Source organism: Papaver somniferum, chromosome 1, assembly GCF_003573695.1.
Source record: "Papaver somniferum cultivar HN1 chromosome 1, ASM357369v1, whole genome shotgun sequence".
NCBI lineage: Eukaryota > Viridiplantae > Streptophyta > Magnoliopsida > Ranunculales > Papaveraceae > Papaver > Papaver somniferum.
Window position 1 is genome coordinate 103,383,749 of NC_039358.1, and position 19,397 is coordinate 103,403,145.

At 37.4% G+C, this 19,397-nt stretch overlaps 1 long non-coding RNA gene across 5 annotated transcripts; it reads left to right on the plus strand.

The window, feature by feature from the left end:
- The first annotated feature begins 13,794 nt into the window (after positions 1–13,794).
- Positions 13,795–17,460, plus strand: LOC113295671. Of its 5 annotated transcripts, XR_003332888.1 has the most exons (11): positions 13,795–14,094; positions 14,275–14,380; positions 14,620–14,695; positions 14,798–14,897; positions 15,001–15,123; positions 15,445–15,629; positions 15,972–16,148; positions 16,443–16,577; positions 16,680–16,772; positions 16,873–16,972; positions 17,114–17,460. It is a non-coding gene; the product is annotated as an uncharacterized LOC113295671 (long non-coding RNA). The 5 variants fall into 5 exon arrangements; XR_003332887.1 differs by having other exon boundaries at positions 14,275–14,695; positions 16,866–16,972; XR_003332886.1 differs by having other exon boundaries at positions 14,275–14,695.
- The last annotated feature ends 1,937 nt before the right edge of the window (positions 17,461–19,397 follow it).

Sequence of the window (19,397 nt, forward strand, 5' to 3'; positions counted from 1 at the left end):
GATCAGTCTTGCCCACTTCTCCTATCATCACTAACCGTCCATGACTTCCTGACACGTTCTTGTGATGGCGCGTTGTGCGCTGCACGCTGTAAACCGCCAGACCAGTACCCCAGTATGTATCCCCCAGTTGTGACATGATTGATGTCTCGAGTGTGTGGATCGTGAGGCCCACAGAAGGTAGCATGTAATGATAGGTTAAATAACTAAGTTATTTGGAATTTAATACTTGTAAAATATCACGTGAATTCTATGCATGTAATGCATCGAATATATTCAGCATGTATGAAACACCGTTGTTTTAAGGCTTAATGGAGTAGGTCACGATTAAGCGTCTTAAAATAGATGCATGTCTAGCCATCTTAAAGTGATCGTTTGGGGTTGTACAGGTAAGTCCTGACTTGACCGATCACTTGGTGTGGTAGAGTGGCGGATGGTAATCATCACAACACCTCATTGACCAGTTAACTCCTGACCAGGGTTGTATAACCAAGCAGGTGAAGTTGAACGGACGAGATGATCTTTGAGACACTCATCTGCGACCGTTAGTGGAATTAGGGTTTATGAAGAGGTGCACAAGCATCACTCTTCATCTTGGTCGAAACCAAGCTTGGGACGCAATTTTGGCCGGGCCGATCGTGCATGCGTGTAGATGGCATGCCGGTGTAGGCGCACATACCTCATTGTCTCGTGAAAGTGTGATCTAAGCCACTCAATTTTTCCGGCGAAGTTGAGTGGTTGAGATCAATTGCGACAGAAATCCGGTGCCGCAAAAGCCGCGCGTCATGCCAACTTCGGGCGAGCGTTTCGAGACGACCAAGCTTGGTCAGTCTTAGCCGATTAGTCTGGTATACATCCGGCGGGCTGATGTACACGTCCATACCTTAATACCCCATATAAACGTGATCTGAGCCACTCAATTTGTCCGGCAAAGTTGAGTGGTCGAGATTAGTCTGAAATTGGGAGGTGTGACCACGCCTAGTTTGGGCGTGCGAATCGAGACGACCAGGCATGATATGCCTTGGCCGATCGGGTGTGGAGATATGTGGGCCCACAGTGACCGTGTTGATACTCACTGGACCTGCTTAATCGACTCCTAGTCCCTTCGTTCGATCAGGTGAAAATGGAAGCTCGTGATCGAAAACCCTAATTAGGGTTTTTCCAGTCGTGCATCATGCCTTGTTTGGGCGCACGAATTGGGACGACCATCCATGTTTGGTCCTGAACGATCGGTCATGTATGTAGGCGGGCCCACGGTGTTTGTGTTGACATGCTCTGGGCCCTTTGAATCTACATCTACACCCTCCATCTATGCCTGCGAAGATGGATGGTTGAGACTGCTTTGCGACACATGTAATGTGCCGCAAACCCTAAATTAGGGTTTCACTCCCACGTTGTTTTGGCTGGACGATTTGGCAAGCCATGCTACCCTTTTGGGGAGGCCGACCATGCGGGGCCCGCATTGGGTCGGTGGTGAATACTCCAATACCTGCATGGGGGTTATGGATCCGATCTAAGCCATCCAATCATGCTGGTGAAGTTGGATGGTCGTGATCGTTTCTGAGACTGATACGGACAGTCCAGATGCTCGATCGGGCTAGTATAACACTCCGAGAGTTGTAGCCTGTACGGGTATTTCGTACATGCCTCCTTATTTAATGCTTGGAGATTCGTGTTGCTCTGCTGAGAGCGATCACTCAATCGTCATGCCGCACCAATAATGAGAATGGAGTAGTACAGGAAATACAAGGATGGTCATGCATTAACTGGTAATGCTATAAGTTTTATAGTGAAGAAGTATTCTCCACTTTATCAGTGGCTTTATCCTTTGCAGGATGTTAGCGCATAGTTTTGGCTTTTACAATTTTAGCCTTAAACTAAAATCCACCATCAACAGTTATCAAGGAAACAATTGTCAGAAGAAATTTTCCCTTAATCCGATTAGTCAACTAAGATAACTTAGTTACAAATCGAACTGATAATGTATGTATAATCACTATATTCGATAAGACTTAAAATAGATCAAAATTAACTCAATTTCTCTTATCATATTCCAATTATTCATAAAAACAATTGTACCTTCTTTTAGACAAGTCTAAACTAAGATTAGAATTAACTCAGTTTTACTTATCAAGGATCAAAGAGACTAAAACAAATGATTCCTTTTTCGTTAAGCAAAAACAAAAATCGGTTGACAAAGTTCTTCTTAACCAGAAACAATTGAAACACAATAATCCAACAACATAATGGAAATATAAAAATTGCAACGTATTTCGTTAAGCAAAAGAAAAGAATTGGCAAATTAAATCAACTTAATAAGAAAACGATTAACTAACACAAAAATCGTACCTTACACTTTGACGTGACAAACTAAAATCATAATTAACTTAGTTTTTCATACCAAGAAAAGATTATAAGCATAATTCTTCCCTTGATTTCCACAACCATTTCATTAAACTAAAAATCGTACCTTACAAAGATTTATCATTAAGCACCATTTCAATAAGAACTCTCCCCATGTTAGTTGTTATTCACCTGCAAAAACAAAAGAATAACAACAAAACAACCTTTACCAAAGAAAATTTGAAACCGGTTTTAGCTATTACGTGCCAATAGTAAAAACCTAAACCGAAACTCATATGTTATTATGCTAAATACAAAACTTATGTAAACATAAATTGATAAAAACATCATTGTGACTTCCACATTGTTGATGGTGAATTTTAAACAAAAGGTAAAACAGTCATTTTAGTTGAATTTTCAAACCACTGGTAAAATATTAATTTTAAACATTTGTGGAAAAATGGTGATTTTACAATTCGAAATGAAAAGTCATACTCATCGAATTTTGAACCAGGGGCAAAATAATCATTTTACCAAAATCTGACCTTAAAGGGCATAATGATCATTTTGTTTTTTCTTCCCACGATACTTGATTATCAAAATGTTTTAGTTCTACGTTTCCCAGTTGAAGTCCTAAAGATTACCTAACATCCATGTTCATTCTCAGCTAATCAACATGGATTCACTGAATTTGTCTAATTTCGCTCAAAGTTGGAGCAAGTATGATATCTCAGTTCCTATTGGTCGAAATTAGGCCTAAGCAAGCTAAGAGTTAATTGATCATGGGATAGGTGGGTGCAAAATCCTAACAAAAGTCGAATTTGGAGTTAAGAGGAAACCGTGACTAACTAGGATAGTCACAGAAGGGGATCTCATCGACCGCGCCACTTGGCCGTCCGATCTAACATGTTTCGTGTCTCCTATAGCCGACCAATCACGTCTCATATTGGCTACATGTCGCCCACCTTTCTAATCATCACATCGCTCGTAGCCTACATGCTCCGCCCCTAGTGGCCGACCAAAGTAGGCTAATCGAGCTGCTTAGTTTTATTAAGAGTTGCATCTTGACCGCCCAAGTCAATCACAAAACGATCACGACCATCCAACTTGGCCGGTTAGTTTAACTATCATAAATCTTCCTCATCAAAAGTTTATCCCCCCGGAACTACTTAATTCAATCATACAAAATGTGTCATGCAGAGAATTTTCATCTTAGGATTGCCCATAAATGAATGAACTCATAGATATGCCGCTAGGATGGGAAGGGTCGTACGTAAAGCGGTCATATAAAATTTTCTCAAGCTCCTCATTGTTTTTGAAATATAATTGTGGCAAGTTTTTCCACTAAATCTACAACATATGAGTTACATTGCAACAATATATAAAATGAATACTAAATACAAAGAAACTAGAAATTGACTAGCCTCGGTGCCTTGGATATTACTCCAATCCTGGCAATATTGGTATTCTGGAAGATGATATATTTCGCGTATCCCATTAGAGTTTAAGGAAAACACCTTTGTATTACAAGAAAATTTGATGTCGGCTAAGGCTGGGTATACATAAAGGTTTCTGAAAACTGTGAATAAGGGGTATACATTTGGAATGGAAACGACAACTTTGGATGTTACCAAGTCAAACCTCATCATGGTTGTCTACATGAATCAAATCTAGAAGAAAATGTCCCATGCTATTGTATTTCCAATAATTAGCATACTATGACTCATTTACCATTTCATAATGCTCGCCTTCCTCAATATCCATCATTTTAGTGTTGTTAAAAATCAGAAGGACTACAAGGAATTGTAATCAAACCAAGCACCTGTCTCAAATATCTCACCCCAAGATAAAGTGCTGCATTTTTCTTCTCGACTACTCCTGGAAAATATATTATCTTTTGGTAACATGTCTTGATATAACAACATCATTATCATCATAGTGTGCATTATTTCAATGAAATTGACTCGTCTTGCTTGAAGGGATAATGTGCGCATCCTGTACTCTGCTAAAGAGACACTACTAGTAGCCTCCTAGTCTTTCCCTCCTATCTTTTTCCGGATCTAGTGAGAATGAATCTGCATTGAACAACCATGGTCTCAAAAAAAAACAAAAAAAAAAAAACAGCTCCATGTGACACTCTCAAATCAATCTGCCGCTTACCGTCATTTGCGGAATGACTCCCAGGATCTGATTGCGGCGTACACTGTTTATGGTATGATCTAAAAATATTTATTGTTGGGTACACATCATCTTCAATAAATGTTCCCTTCTTCAATAATGGTTGAGAATTGCGGCAGTAAATATAGAACCAGTACTCTAATATCATCCATCGCTTTCGTATTATGGTCTTTCCCACTGATAACCCTGTCCAAGTAGTATAACAACCTCCCGTAGCAAAGAGATCCCCAACCATATCTGCAAAGGTTTTCCAAACTATCTAAATCTCCCAAAACAATTAACCTGGATTCTGAAATGTTACATGAATTGTTTCCTAAAAATACTTGATTAATAACCCAAAGAAGAAAAATCCTTGTCAATTCCTCCCACTTGTTAGAGTTATCCAATCTGTTAGAGCACTGCTCGGTCGAACTCGCATGCGTTGCTATCTCAAGCATGTTTGTCAATGTTAGTGATCAAAACTACAAGTCTTGATTTCTAGCCTATTTATAGATGTCTCGGACTAGGACATAGATAGTGTAGTTGAGCTTAGATTTCACAGAGTTCATCATTTAAAGACAAAGAACTACTAAGGGGAGCTTGTGGAACTTCTTCGACAAAAGGTATGTGATACTTGAACTCATCTATCACTTGGAAAATCTATTTCTACTATCTCCTATATTGAGACATAAGTCGTGTTACGATATAGTTTTCTCTATACACATTTGAAATTTCGAGCTGCGTATATCTCGCTTACATATTTCTCGAAATATGTGTTGATAAGCTTTCGCTTCGACCAAGTTCGTCTTATATCATGAGAAAATTTCCGAGTAATATCTTACATGGTTTGTGTGATACAATCATTTGATGTAGGCTTGGAATGTTTCGATAATGATTATTTCAATATCTTGAAAATTTCTTTGATGCTAATAGTGTGTGAAAACGACTATTGTCGTTATAGAAGAATGTTTCAATGATTGAAATAAAGAGTTGAGAATGTAACCATGTTTGGATATAAGCATATATAGTGTGTTAGCACATTAGTGTATAAATCCACAAACCGGGAACCAAGTGTATGCATATGTGTGTATACCAAATTGGTGAAGGAGACAAGATAAGTATGCGTACCCGTACGCAGACTGGCGGAAGTTTTCGAACCGAAAATATCTGCTGAGTTTGGGAATTACAAACTCCTAAACTAGTCACCTTAAGTATGCATACCCGTACGCATACTGGTGGAAGTTTTCGAACCGAAAATTTCTGCTGAGTTTGGAAACTTAACAAACTCAAATCCGGTTTCTTAAGTACGCATACCCATTTGCATACTTAAGCTGGTTACTTTGTCAAATCGGTCAGTTCATGGATTTAAACATTTAAATCATAAGGAATGCAATCTTTGCAAACCGTGGCTATAATGTTCATGATTGATTCAAGTGAATCAAACTGATTTGGTTTTAATTGTGTTTTCTATGAAAATTGAACAACTCTTTAACTAGTTTCATTTGAGTCATTTGAACTAGTTATGGCTGAGATGAATAAGGTTGATATGAGAGTAATCATATGGCTAACCTTGGTTAACTATTTGTGAACCAACATGGTGTACACATTTAGGTACGGTTACATAAACCTAAATGAGGGTACATTTCATTTGTGTGTAACAAGCTAGGTTCGATCTAACGGTTAAAAGATACTAGCTTGGTTGAATCGGGTTTTTCATCTAACGGTGATTATTGAATGTTTTGTTACCAAGGTAACTTGGATTGCGAACCCTGATTTGAAAACTATATAAAGGAGAACTCTAACAACTGGGAAACCAAATCCCCACACCTCATGTGTGTTACTAGTTGCATAACTAGAGTCGATTCTCCTTTAACCTTAGGTTTCTTCTCGAAACCCTGTAGGTTAACGACTTGAAGACTTCATTGGGATTGTGAAGCTAGACCCAACTATTATCTTTGTAGTTGCGTGATATGATCTTGTTGTTTCTATCGTGTTGAGTACAATTGAAATCATTGGCTCGAGATTTTATATCTCCGATAGGCAAGATAGAAAAGTAATCACAAACACCTTCGTCTCATCGTTTGTGATTCCACAATAACTTGTTTCTCTAGTCGATTAAGTTTATTGTGAGGTGATTGATAATACTAGGATGTTATTCGGGAATGTAAGTCCGGTTTATCAATTGGTTCATGTTCACCTTGATTTATCAAAAGACGGAACAAAAACTATTGGGTGTTTATATGGGAGACAGATTTGTTCAATCCTATAGACTTTTCTGTGTGAGACAGATTTGTCTATCAAGTCTTCGACTTTGGGTCGTAGCAACTCTTGGTTGTAGATGAGATAAACTAAGGAAATCAAGTGTCGTAGCAACTCTTGATGGGATCAGTGATGTAAGGAGCACAATTGTACCTTGAATCAGTGTGAGATTGATTAGGGTTCAACTAAAGTCCAGTCCGAAGTTAATTGGTAGTAGGCTAGTGTTTGTAGCGGCTTAATACAGTATGGTGTTCAATCTGGACTAGGTCCCGGGGTTTTTCTGCATTTGCGGTTTCCTCGTTAACAAAATTCTGGTGTGTCTGTGTTATTTCTTTTCCGCATTATATTTTGTTATATAATTGAAATATCACAGATTGTGCGTTAAGATCAATCAATTAGAATATCCAACCTTGGGATGTTGACTTACATTGATTGCGAACCCTGATTTGAAAACTACATAAAGGAGAACTCTAGCAACTGGGAAACCAAATCCCCACACCTCATGTGTGTTACTAGTTGCATAACTAGAGTCGATTCTCCTTTAACCTTAGGTTTCTTCTCGAAACCCTGTAGGTTAACGACTTGAAGACTTCATTGGGATTGTGAAGCCAGACCCAACTATTATCTTTGTAGTTGCGTGATCTGATCTTGTTGTTTCTATCGTGTTGGTTACAATTGAAATCATTGGCTCGAGATTTTATATCTCCGATAGGCAAGATAGAAAAGTAATCACAAACACCTTCGTCTCATCGTTTGTGATTCCACAATAACTTGTTTCGCTAGTCGATTAAGTTTATTGTGAGGTGATTGATAATACTAGGATGTTCTTCGGGAATATAAGTCCGGTTTATCAATTGGTTCATGTTCACCTTGATTTATCAAAAGACGGAACAAAAACTCTTGGGTATTTATATGGGAGACAGATTTGTTCAATCCTATTGACTTTTCAGTGTGAGAAAGATTTGTCTATCAATTCTTCGACTTTGGGTCATAGCAACTCTTGGTTGTAGATGAGATCAACTAAGGGAATCAAGTGTCGTAGAAACTCTTGCTGGGATCAGAGACATAAGGAGCACAATTGTACCTTGAATCAGTGTGAGATTGATTAGGGTTCAACTAAAGTCCAGTCCGAAGTTAATTGGTAGTAGGCTAGTGTTTGTAGTGGCTTAATACAGTATGGTGTTCAATCTGGACTAGGTCCCGGGGTTTTTCTGCATTTGCGGTTTCCTCGTTAACAAAATTCTGGTGTGTCTGTGTTATTTCTTTTCCGCATTATATTTTGTTATATAATTGAAATATCACAGATTGTGCGTTAAGATCAATCAATTAGAATATCCAACCTTGGGATGTTGATTTACATTAATTGACACTTGGACGTTGGTCTTTGGTACCGTTCAAGTACTTCCTCTTATATTCAATCAAGCTCGCAGATTTCTTTTTGCTGATTGTGGATTGAATTAAGAGTTATAGATATTAAACTCTTTGATATACTTCATTCTAGATTGAGTCTGACTGTCTAGTTGATTCTCTAGAAAGTGTATTGGAGTAAGTCCTCTTAGATTGCCAAACGAATTGTTGGGTGTAGTTGTTAGACCCCCGCATTTTCAATTGGTATCAGAGCAGGCATGATGGGCAATATTGTCCCTAAACACGCATCACCAGTTCAGGAGAGCTTGGCTAAAAATCCTGATACGCCTGAGAAATCGGTCACATCTTCTCAATCGTCTAAACCCACTCTTGACTAGGAAGCTAGTTTTGATGAACAATTAGATGATCTCTCTGATGGGAGTGATTTAGAAGAAGGACAAGATGTTGAAGAAGAAGTGTCACAATACGTCCTCATCTTTGATCGTCTTCTAAAGAAAAAGAAGTCAACATCCTGCTTGCCTGAATTTCTAACTCCTCTCTGCGTTGAAAACATAAAATTGAGAAAAATCTTTAAGGGTTATGATAGTGTTAGAGCATAGCTCGGTCGACCTCGCATGCGTTGCTATCTCAAGCATATTTGTCAATGTTAGTGATCAAAACTATGAGTCTTGATTTCTAGCCTACATAGCTAAGTCTCGGACTAGGATAAAAAAGTGTAGTTGAGCTCAAGGACTTCATGGCGATTCATCATACAACGACGAAGATCTATACAGGAACCGTGGAACTTCATCAACAAAAAGGTATGTGGAGACTTGAACTTATCTATCACTCAAAAGTCTATCTCTTCTATATCCAACTTCTTATGAGACAAAAGTCGTATGCTATATAGACTAGATCATACACATTTGACATTTCGAGCTGAGCATTCATTGCATATCTTTTATCTCGAAATCGTGTGTTGGTAAAGCGTTTCGCTTTGATCAAGTTTATCTTCACCTAGTGACGAAAGTCATGAAAATTTTCAATCACTTTGAGGATTGCTCTGACGTGAATCGGTCTGTGAATAACGGCTACATAGCGTCCTCTGAGAATGTCTCAATGATTGAAATGAGAGTTTAGATTACATAACCATGTATTCCTTGAACCGAAGTTTTTGAACTTTGTTGATCAAGAGAAATCGGGACGATTGTGAAATTGGCTTGCCAAGTCCGCGAACCCAGTCCGCAGACTTAGTCCGCGAACTGTCGGAAGTTCTCGACCAAGAATTTCTGCTGGATTTTCCAAAACTCGTTTGTGTGCTAAGTCCGCGAACTGGCGGAAGTTCTCTTTCCGATAATTTCTGCTGAGTTTGGAAAACTCAACCGATTAACTTAAGCCCGCGAACTTGTTTGTGAGCTTAAGAGGTTATGATCTAAAGATGTGCTCTGAACATGAAACATTAAATTACTAAGGAATGATTTACGCAAACTGTGGCTATAATGTCCATGAACCGATTCAATCGAATCGAATCATCTTTGTTTCAATTGTGTCTTGTGTAGTTACATAAGATCACATAGCAATTGAACAACTCTTTAACTAGTTCATTTGAGTCAATTGAACTAGTTATGGTGAAGCAGAACAAGGTTAATATGAAATGCTCATATGGTTGACCTTTTTGGGTTACTGTGTTGAACCAACATACACGTATACGTCTGGGCAAGGTTTCCACAAACCCAGTAAACGTCTACCCAAGTGTGTGTGACAAGCTAAGTTTTCGATCTAACGGTTGAGAAATATTACCTTGGATCTAAATCAGGTTTTCATCTAACGGTGAATATGGATTGCTTTGTACCTAAGGCAAAACCCTGATTTGAAGGCTATATAAAGGAGACATCTAGCATTGTGAAAAATTAATCCCCACACGTCTATGTGCTACTAGTGACCCCGCTAGAGGCGGTCTCCATTAACCTTTGATTTTCTTCTCTAAAATCAGGTTAACGACTTAAAGACTTCATTGGGATTATGAAGCCAGACCGATACTACTTTTATCGTAGTTGTGTGATCTGATCTTGCATCTTCTATCATACGAGTACAATCGATTTATTGGCTTGAGATCGTGAGAATTCTTCGATAGGCAAGATAAAGAAGTCACAAACATCTTCGTCTCACTGTTTGTGATTCCTCGACAAACCGCCTGTGTAGTCAGGAAGGATTGTAGAGAGGTGATTGATTAATCTAGGCTGTTCTTTGGGAATATAAGACCGTATTATCAATTGGTTCCTGTTCACCTTGATTTTATATCTTAAGACGGAACAAAACCTAGGCTTTATATGTGGGAGACAAATTTATCCTTTGATAGACTTTTCTGTGTGAGACATATCTGTTTATTATCAAGTCTGTGATTTTGGGTTACAACAACTCTTGGTTGTGGGTGAGATCAGCTAAGGGAATCAAGTGCGCAGTATCCTGTTCGGATCAGAGGCGTAGGAGTACAACTGTACCTTGGATCGGTGGGAGACTGATTGGGGTTCAACTACATTCCAGTCCAAAGTTAGTTTGCAGTAGGCTAGTGTCTGTAGCGGCTTAATACAGTGTGTATTCAATATGGACTAGGTCCCGGGGTTTTTCAGCATTTGCGGTTTTTTTGCATTTGTGTTATTTCTTTTCCGCATTATATTTTATATAATTGAAATAATACAGGTTGTGCGTTCGTGATCATCAACTTCTCTAATCCAACCTTTGGTTGTTGATTGTAGTTGATTGATCCTTGGACATTGGTTTTTGGTACCGTCCAAGTTATCTCTCTTTGATAAAGACTCGCGGATTTCTATTTGCTTGAGTAAAGATCAAATCGAGATTGAGATAATAACTCCTTGAGATACTTTCTATCTAGATTGAGTCTGAGTCTCTAGTTGATTTCTCTAGCAAAGTGTTTCAGAGTTAGTCCATACATATTGCGAATCGAAATATTGGGTGGTGTTGTTAGACCCCCGCTTTTTCAATTGGTATCATATCAGGCAAACACGTTAAAGACCTTATAAGTTTGTGTTTGTAGCGATCTGATTATGGACGAGTCTATCTCTATTAACGTACCAGTTTAGAAATTACCAGATGATTCTAAAAGCTTGGATTCACCTGATAGAACTGTCACATCTAAGTCAATATCCAAACATTCTCTTGATGTAAAAACTGTTGATTGGGAAACTCTCCTAGAAGAACAGTTGGATGAACTTTCTGATGAAGGTGATTCAGATATTGATAGAGATGTTGATGAGGAAGCCTCAGAGTATGTTAAGTTTTTGGATTCGTGAAATATGAAGAAGATTAAAACTTCTCATGTCACACCTCTTCTGACTCCTCTCTGTCGAGAAAACAAGAAATTGAGAAGATGTTACGCAGGTGTTTATTTTTCGAATCATTCTACCGAATCGATCCTCAAGGATTCTGAGGAAAACCTACATATGAAGTCACTTAAATGTGATAATCTTTTTCAAAAGTACTTTTTGTTGGAAGAGAAACTTGCAGAATCTGAAGCAAGGTTTAGCTTCCAGCAAACAAGTTTTGACGACAGAGAAAGCGCTTATCTCACTCGAGAAAAACTCCTTGAGGTTGATTTAGTTGTTGCTCTTGATAAAATCAAGATGTTGGAAGATGACTTTAAAAAGTTCAATACTAGTTCAAGCAAATTAACCACTATGCTAGGAGAAAGTAAAAATCATCGTGATACACGAGGATTGGGCTATAAGGGAATAGATGCTCCAAGTACTAGCAAAGAGTTAAAATTTGTCAAGGCTAGTGATTCTTCTCAACAAAAGGTTTCCACTGATGGAAAAAGTGAAATACCTTCTCCGGAAGTTAAGGTTCAAAAGAGCAAAGTTTATAAACCTCCAAAGTTAGCACACACGGATCGAGGTAAGAACATTCCTTATGTTTGCCACTATTGCGGAAATAAAGGTCACCTAGAAAGGAGATGTCGTTTCTGTATAAGGAATGAGAAACTTCATGATGTTCTTGTTTGGGCATCACAAGAAGTTGTGAAACCAAGATCATACGTTAAGACTGATCCTCTTAACGTTACACGTTGTAATTATCCAACCTTTAGGCAAAGGAATCAGTGCTATGATAGACCTAGATTTGCCTATAAACGTCGTACGAATCCTTTTCATAATCGTAATGGTTATCAAAAGGATAACTTCGTAAAGACGAATACAAGATCCGATGCTCCCAATTGGAGAAAGACTAACTTCCAAAAGAATAGTCAATCCAATTCTCTTCCAAGAATTCTAGAAGAGAGTGATGGGAAGAAGGTTCCGACTGTTCCTAAACGCACTCAAAAGTGGATACCGAATAAAGACAATGATGTTTTGAGTGTGAAAAGGAATGATCTTCCAGAAAACTCCATGACTATGAAAAATGAAGTATCCATGATGTTGGAACTTAACAAGTTTTTTGGAAAAATGGAATTGGATGTGAAAGGTTCTAAAAGTGATTTCTTCATGATAATCCAAAGGTCACTTGTGGTGAGCAAGACTTTGTTCACCTCAACGCAACTTGATTGTGTTGGAAGTGCATCCTCACCAAGGAATGCCCTGCTTTGTATACGGTAAGGGAAGCACAAGAATTGGGGCACACAGATTATGTTCGATAAGGCGATATAATTCGATTGGATTCATCTAAAAAGGTATGTCTATAAACTTGAGCAAGATTTGTACTTTTATTTGCTTAGAATACTTATAATAATCTTGCTTATCGTTCATTTCTACCTAACTTGATCTCTGTTTAAGGTTCTTAAATGTTTAGGTTTGAAAATAATAGTTCGGGATGTTTGGACTACATGGTACACATACCAAGTATGCATAACAACATTCAAAATCAAAATCCAGGGCTTTAAGTTCGCAAACCCGTATGCATACTTGACGTTGATATTCGGTAAACTTGTTTTGGCCGTAACTTCTTCGTCCGAACTCGGATTTACCTCATTCTTTTTGCATTCTCTTCCTCATTTAATTCCCTTCAAAATGGAGATGAGAATTGTTGAATTTGGATGAGTTAATATTGGTCATTGTCCTGTCTCTTGTTTTTTAGTGTTTGCTCCGTTTCGTTGCACTTGTTCTATTCTCTTGGACTTGGGCACTGGGATTCTTGGAGAAATCATATTCTAAGTTATTTTGTGGCTGTAAAAGAGTGATGTTGGTGAATCACAAAGAAGGAAGTTCGAGAATGGGTAGTAGTTCACATTGCTATATATTCTTAAGTGTTCACAATCATCTCATGTGAACTATGGTGCATAGTCGTCAATAACTTTGTATGTTCTTCTCTGTTAAGAAAATCTTTTTACACTAGTGGAAAAGAGGCTATCTAGGACATAACGAAACGACACAGAACAGAGGTTGCGAAACCGCCACATATCAAAACACGTCGCTGACTAAAAGGAAGTTGTCGTTGTGGTTGATCTTTCGTTGACTTATATAGCGACACTTTAGTAATTGCCTCTGACTAAAGCCAAGCTGTTGTAGTGGTTTTGACTTTAGCTACTTTTACAACGACACGTAGAGTAGTATCATTTCATTGGCATAATCGTGCGGTTTGGATTAGCTTCTTTGTTGTAACGGCTGAGATGAAGCAAGAGTACTTCATTATTATCGAGTAAAATATTTTTCTATTTCTTTCATCTTTATCTTTCAATTTTCATTCATCTCTCATCTAACTCTCTCTCTCTCTCTCTCTCTCTCTTCAGCTCTCACCGAAACACAGAGGAAAAAAATCACACAGTGAACTATTTTCTCTGAAATCCCACCACCATCAAAACCTTTTTCACTGAAAACCCACCATCATCCAACCAATTTATCTGAAGTTCTTAAAAAAACTCTCCTCCATTAAACCTCGAAGAGATGTCTGATTTACTGTTGTTCAACCAATTTCGTGTTTGATAGAAACCCAGTTTCTTTTGTTTTGCAATTATTCCAGTTTCGATCTTAATTTTGTATACAGGTAAAGTTAGGGTTTGTAATAAGCTCGATACTAACCATACAAATCACAGAACAAAAAAAGAATTCGTTTTTTTTTTTTCATGTTCTTCTTCAATTCATTCATAGAAGAAAGAAAGGATTCTTTTTGTTCTTCTTCTATCAAGGAAACATGGCTTTCTGATATCAGTAATTGATATTTCAGTTTGGGTGCTACTGGGAAATTCTTTGTTCCAGATCTATTTGTCTTCGTTTCTCAAGGAAGGAAGAAGACCGTTTGTGGGCAACTTTTTGTTGCAAATCGTAACCAAGTTTGATTTTGATTTTTGAAGTTTGATTTTGATTTTTGAAGTTGATTTAATATTTTCGTTTCCCTGATGCTCTCGTATGAATTTAGGGTTTTATTTGATGGGTTACAGATGTGTATTTGAACCGTTTTTCTGTTTCTAGATGAGAATGAAAATTTTATTGCATATTATTTTTGGTTTAACTTTATTTTTCTGGTGAAGAATTTATTTTGATAACTCATTTTGTTGTCTGTTGTGTGTAGATGCATGAATAGAGCTTGGCCTAGTATTGGAGAAGAAGCTCTGAAAGGTAGCATTGAGAATTAGATTAATTCATGGGTAAATTCTCTAAATCCACTAATTATTGCTCGATTTCGTATTTAAGGAAATGTGCACTGAAAATGGGATTCTGGTTAACTTGTTGCTGTATGTTTATTGTAGGCAAGATGGTGACGGGACAAAGATCGTTGATGGGAAATTGTATCAAGAAAATATGGTGATAACTTCAAAGTTCTCCTTATATTTTCGTGATAATGTTGGTGTAAGTTCTTATCATTGCATCTGTTTTCTGTTGATATTCCCATATGTTTATCACCAATGAGACCATGCATGTTGTTTTGAAACTTTTATTTTCTTGAATTTAGATATTTGACGTGGCTGATGAGAAAGTTCGGAAGCTGGAGAAGAAGTACAAGGAGGTCGGGTTCTTTCGTGCTTGCATTCTAGGATTCAGGCACTTGGAAGGACTCACATTGGATATCTTGGAGGTTGTATCTTGACCTTAATATATTTCTCTGCATGAGTGGTGCACATTAGATTAGAGGCCTTAAAATTATGTAGAGAGAATTTATCCGCCAAGGTGGTAATATTGTGGGTGCCTGGGTTCAAATAATTTACCTCTGATTTAATAGTTGCAAATTTATACAGACTACAAGGGTGACCCCTTGCTAGCAATGATTGTATGTAATGTTTCAAACCGTTCAGCATTTGCATTATTCAGTTTTGTTATACAAGGCTAGTTCTTGTAGTATTGAGTATTCAAGTGTGGTTTTCTAATTTGCTTCCACTATTCTGCATACTTTATTCAGGCTAGTGCTTTTGAGGGATCAATTTCACTCACTTAGATACCAAACCAGGTATGGTTGTCAAGGGGAAGGTAACCTCTGTCGGGGACTTTGGTGCTTATGTGCAGCTATCAACTGGTGTGAAGGAATTTTTTCCTCTTACACATATGGCAGAACTTGAAGTCCCAAATCCTGGGAAGGAATTCAAGGTATTTTCCCTTAGCAAAAATTACTCTTATTGTCTGTTACCTCCCAACTATGTTGTATGTGTGAAAAGAATCAGTTGTTAACTTGTTTATCATTGTGGCAATTGTTCTGTGTGGGTTGGATCAGACTTAGCATTTCGAGTGCTAGGTTTCAAGTCCAGGCTTATATCAGTCACACACAAAAAGACTCTTGTATGTTATGTTTCTTGTGTATTGTTGACTTAATATTCCTTACTATTTTCTTAAAGTCTAATGCATTCCGACCTCTGTTGGTCGGTCCTCAGTTCCTCAGTATTTTAGCCCATTTTTTTAATCTTCGTATCTTGTTTGCTGTGTTCTCTTCAGGTCAAGCCACAACTTGCTATTCTTAGTTCATTTGACTATGCTACTGATGGACATCAACACATGGATGGATCAAAAAAGTTGAAACACATGGGTGATCTTTGAGCTTCTACAATGGAGTGCATGGATTTGCTCGCCAGTTAGTTGTTATATATAACCGATCCTTGTTGTGATGCAGAGGTTAAACTTGCATACATTTCATTCTTGTGCATTTGTGCATATGCGATGATCTTAGTCAGCACTATTCTTCATATTTATTTAGTGTGTTAAAAGTATTATTTTTATATGAAATTAGTTTGTGGATAAAGAGTAACCAGTTTTCCTTTTTAAAGGACATAACTTGACAACTTTTCTACCTTACCTTTTTTTGGTAATTATTATAGATAGGGTTAGCTCTGATGATTATCTACTTTATCAGCCTCCTAATATATTATTTACTTATCGTTTCTCTAGCTAATTCCCTTTCTTAACCAGGTCTGAACTTGGATTAGACCCAGGCTGCGAAGAAAGTTTAATGTATCATGCTGGACAAGTCGTGAAATGTAGGGTGATCAGTGCAGTTCTTGCTTCCCGGAGGATCAACATTTGTTTTCTTATGTCTCCAACAAGGTTTGCTTTCGTTCCCACCGCGTTTGAATGCTATATTTGTGTGTGTATGAAGGGTGCCAATTTCCATTTTTGTGTCTAAATAGCTGGCAATTGTAAATGCAGGGTGGTAGCAGATCTTCGGCTAGGGAAACCATTGCAAGAGCTGCAGCTAGATCTCTTGCCAAGAAAATCTTAAAGCTGTATTGCGGAACTGAGGTGAGTCTATCATATATTTAGATTGTTGAGCTTAGTGTTTTGGCATGACCAAAAATGAACTGATTTATTTGTGGTCCACGCTTTCTATACAAGGAAACAGACTCACCAGGCAAAGCTCCATTTGCTGTCAGAAACTAGATGAATGTTCATGCTTATGGTTTTTCACTGCCAATGGTTTGTTTGTTCGTCTCCATGTTGATGTAAGCAATGAAATCACCATTGAAATGTTGTTGTTGTTGTCTTGATGATGTATCTATTACACCACCTGTGTGTATCATGTTCGACTAGTCGTGTAACCAACCATGCAGAGGTCTGACATCTTACTCGTATTCTGAATGTAGTTTGATACCTTTATGGATGCCGTCACTTTCTTCCAGATGGTCTCATGAGGGTCACTGATGTCATGGTTGATGGTAAGACTGTTGTTCCCGCTGGACAAGGAGATGTCGGAAAAGTTTGTGCTACTGCAATTCTGTTCTCAAGCATGTTGGTGCCAAGGTCATAATGACATTGTTAAAAGTTGTAGGACTTGTATCACTTCTCTTTAAGAAACCTTGAACTTGTTAATTAGCAGCTGAATCCTTATTTCTTTTTATGAGTTTGGACTAAATTTATAAATTTATGAGTAAAATTCAATGTAGTAGAGTTGTCATTTTGTATTTAGATATGAATCTGGTTTTATTTGGAATTTTCATTTGAATTTCAGTATTTTAATATAATTTTCATTTTCATTTGAATTTCAATGTAATTTGAGTTTCAGTTTGCTGTAATCTGAATCGGAATCAGAATTGTTTCCGCCCAGAATGACAGCAGTCCGAAATATATTTTTATTATTAAATAAATCAAATCTACGAAGTCATACAGATGTCGTGCACAACGGCACTATGAAAGCATCGTTTTTTAGGGGCACTTTGAAAGTGTCGTTTCAAAAAAAGACACTGAATCTATGGCACTTTCAGCGGCACTATGGTAATGTCTTTTTACCCTCTGAAACGACACAATTGAACTATCTTAAAACGGCTATTTTCCACTAGTGTTATACGCTTTTGGTAACCACTTTTGGTATAAATCCTTGCGTGTGAAAAAGATTGTTATTGCAGTATTTTAATGGTTTGTGATATTGCAATATTTGTATGGGATATGTATTGTTTGCGTCCGTGAATTTGAAGGTCCCATATTTTGTCAAAAGTAAAGACGTTCATGAATCGGTATTCTTATTGATGAAAGGACGAATGGACTTTTGACATATACAAAAGTTAAGCCTATGTAATCATGTATTTGATGGAAAATAGGATAAAATCTTTTGTTCAACAAGGATAAAGTCTATTATGTTGTTATGATGGAAAATAGAATAGATCCTTGTATGTTATCCACGATATTGATCTTCATTGATCCATTTTATTATGTTTTACCGTGAAGGCTCCATTGTGTGTCTTATGTTGAGCACCTTACAACTAAGTCGATTTACCTTGGCTTTGTTGGTTGTTCCATAAGATGCTATGTGTCGAGCATTAGGAACTAAATTAATCAACTAGTTTGGTTATTTAGTTAGTACTCCTAAGTCTTCTTTCTTATGTCGAGTACATGTACGGTTAAGGTTGTCATATTCTATGATGAACTTAGTCGGGGTTCCATAAGTTCTCTTATGTTGAGCCCAAAATAAAATTGATTACTTCGGTGATTAGTTTGGTTGTTTGTATTCCAATTAGATTAATTATAGGTTCTCTTGTAATTAATCTAGTTGAGTTTTCATATATTCCACAAGTTCTTGTGTTGAGTATATGAAAGGCTACACTATCATGTTCTTTGGTTAATGTAGTCACATATTCCGTAAGGTTTTCCTTATGTTGAGTATTTTAACGGTTAAGTTAGTCATCTCCATGTGATTGAATTAGTCGTAGCTCTGTGAGTTTACTTATGTTGAGCACTTTCAATTAAATTGATCACTTTTGTGGTTTGTTTTAGTTGCGTATTCCAATTGAATTAATCATGTGTTTACTTGTGATTAATTTGGTTGAGCTTTGGATATAGAAAATCATTCCTATGGTTTTTGGTGTCCAATAAAAAATCCTTCTTTTCTTTCGAAATTAAGGTCGCTCTTGTTGTTCTCTCGGGAATGACATCAAATGGGGGAGAGTTCTTTTGAACTTGTGCTTAATGGTAATATCTTGCGGGGAGTGCGGCTGTGGAATTTTATAGGGGTTATCTTGTATCTTAAAAATCCTTGATGAATGATGTTAGCTTCGGCTATTAGATTGCATCTAGATTAAATTGGCATGTATTTTTCTTTTGGTCATGAAATGTCTCTTGTGGAAATTTCATTATAATCCCATTCTTGTACCTTTGCCAATTTTATTGACAAAAAGGGGGAGAAATATTGTAGTTCACACTACAAATACATATGGTTTTCGGATCATTGTGTAAGGGGGAGTGGTTTCCATGATCGAGATGGAGTATTGACTAAGGGGGAGTGATACACATCACCGTAGTATTATTGTTAAAGTCGTGATATAATTGGACTTTGATATTACATAATAATACTATGACAGTGTATAATAATGATTTAGAATCTCGATTTCTCTCATTGTTATAGCTACGAATCTTCAACAACGGTGATGCTAAACT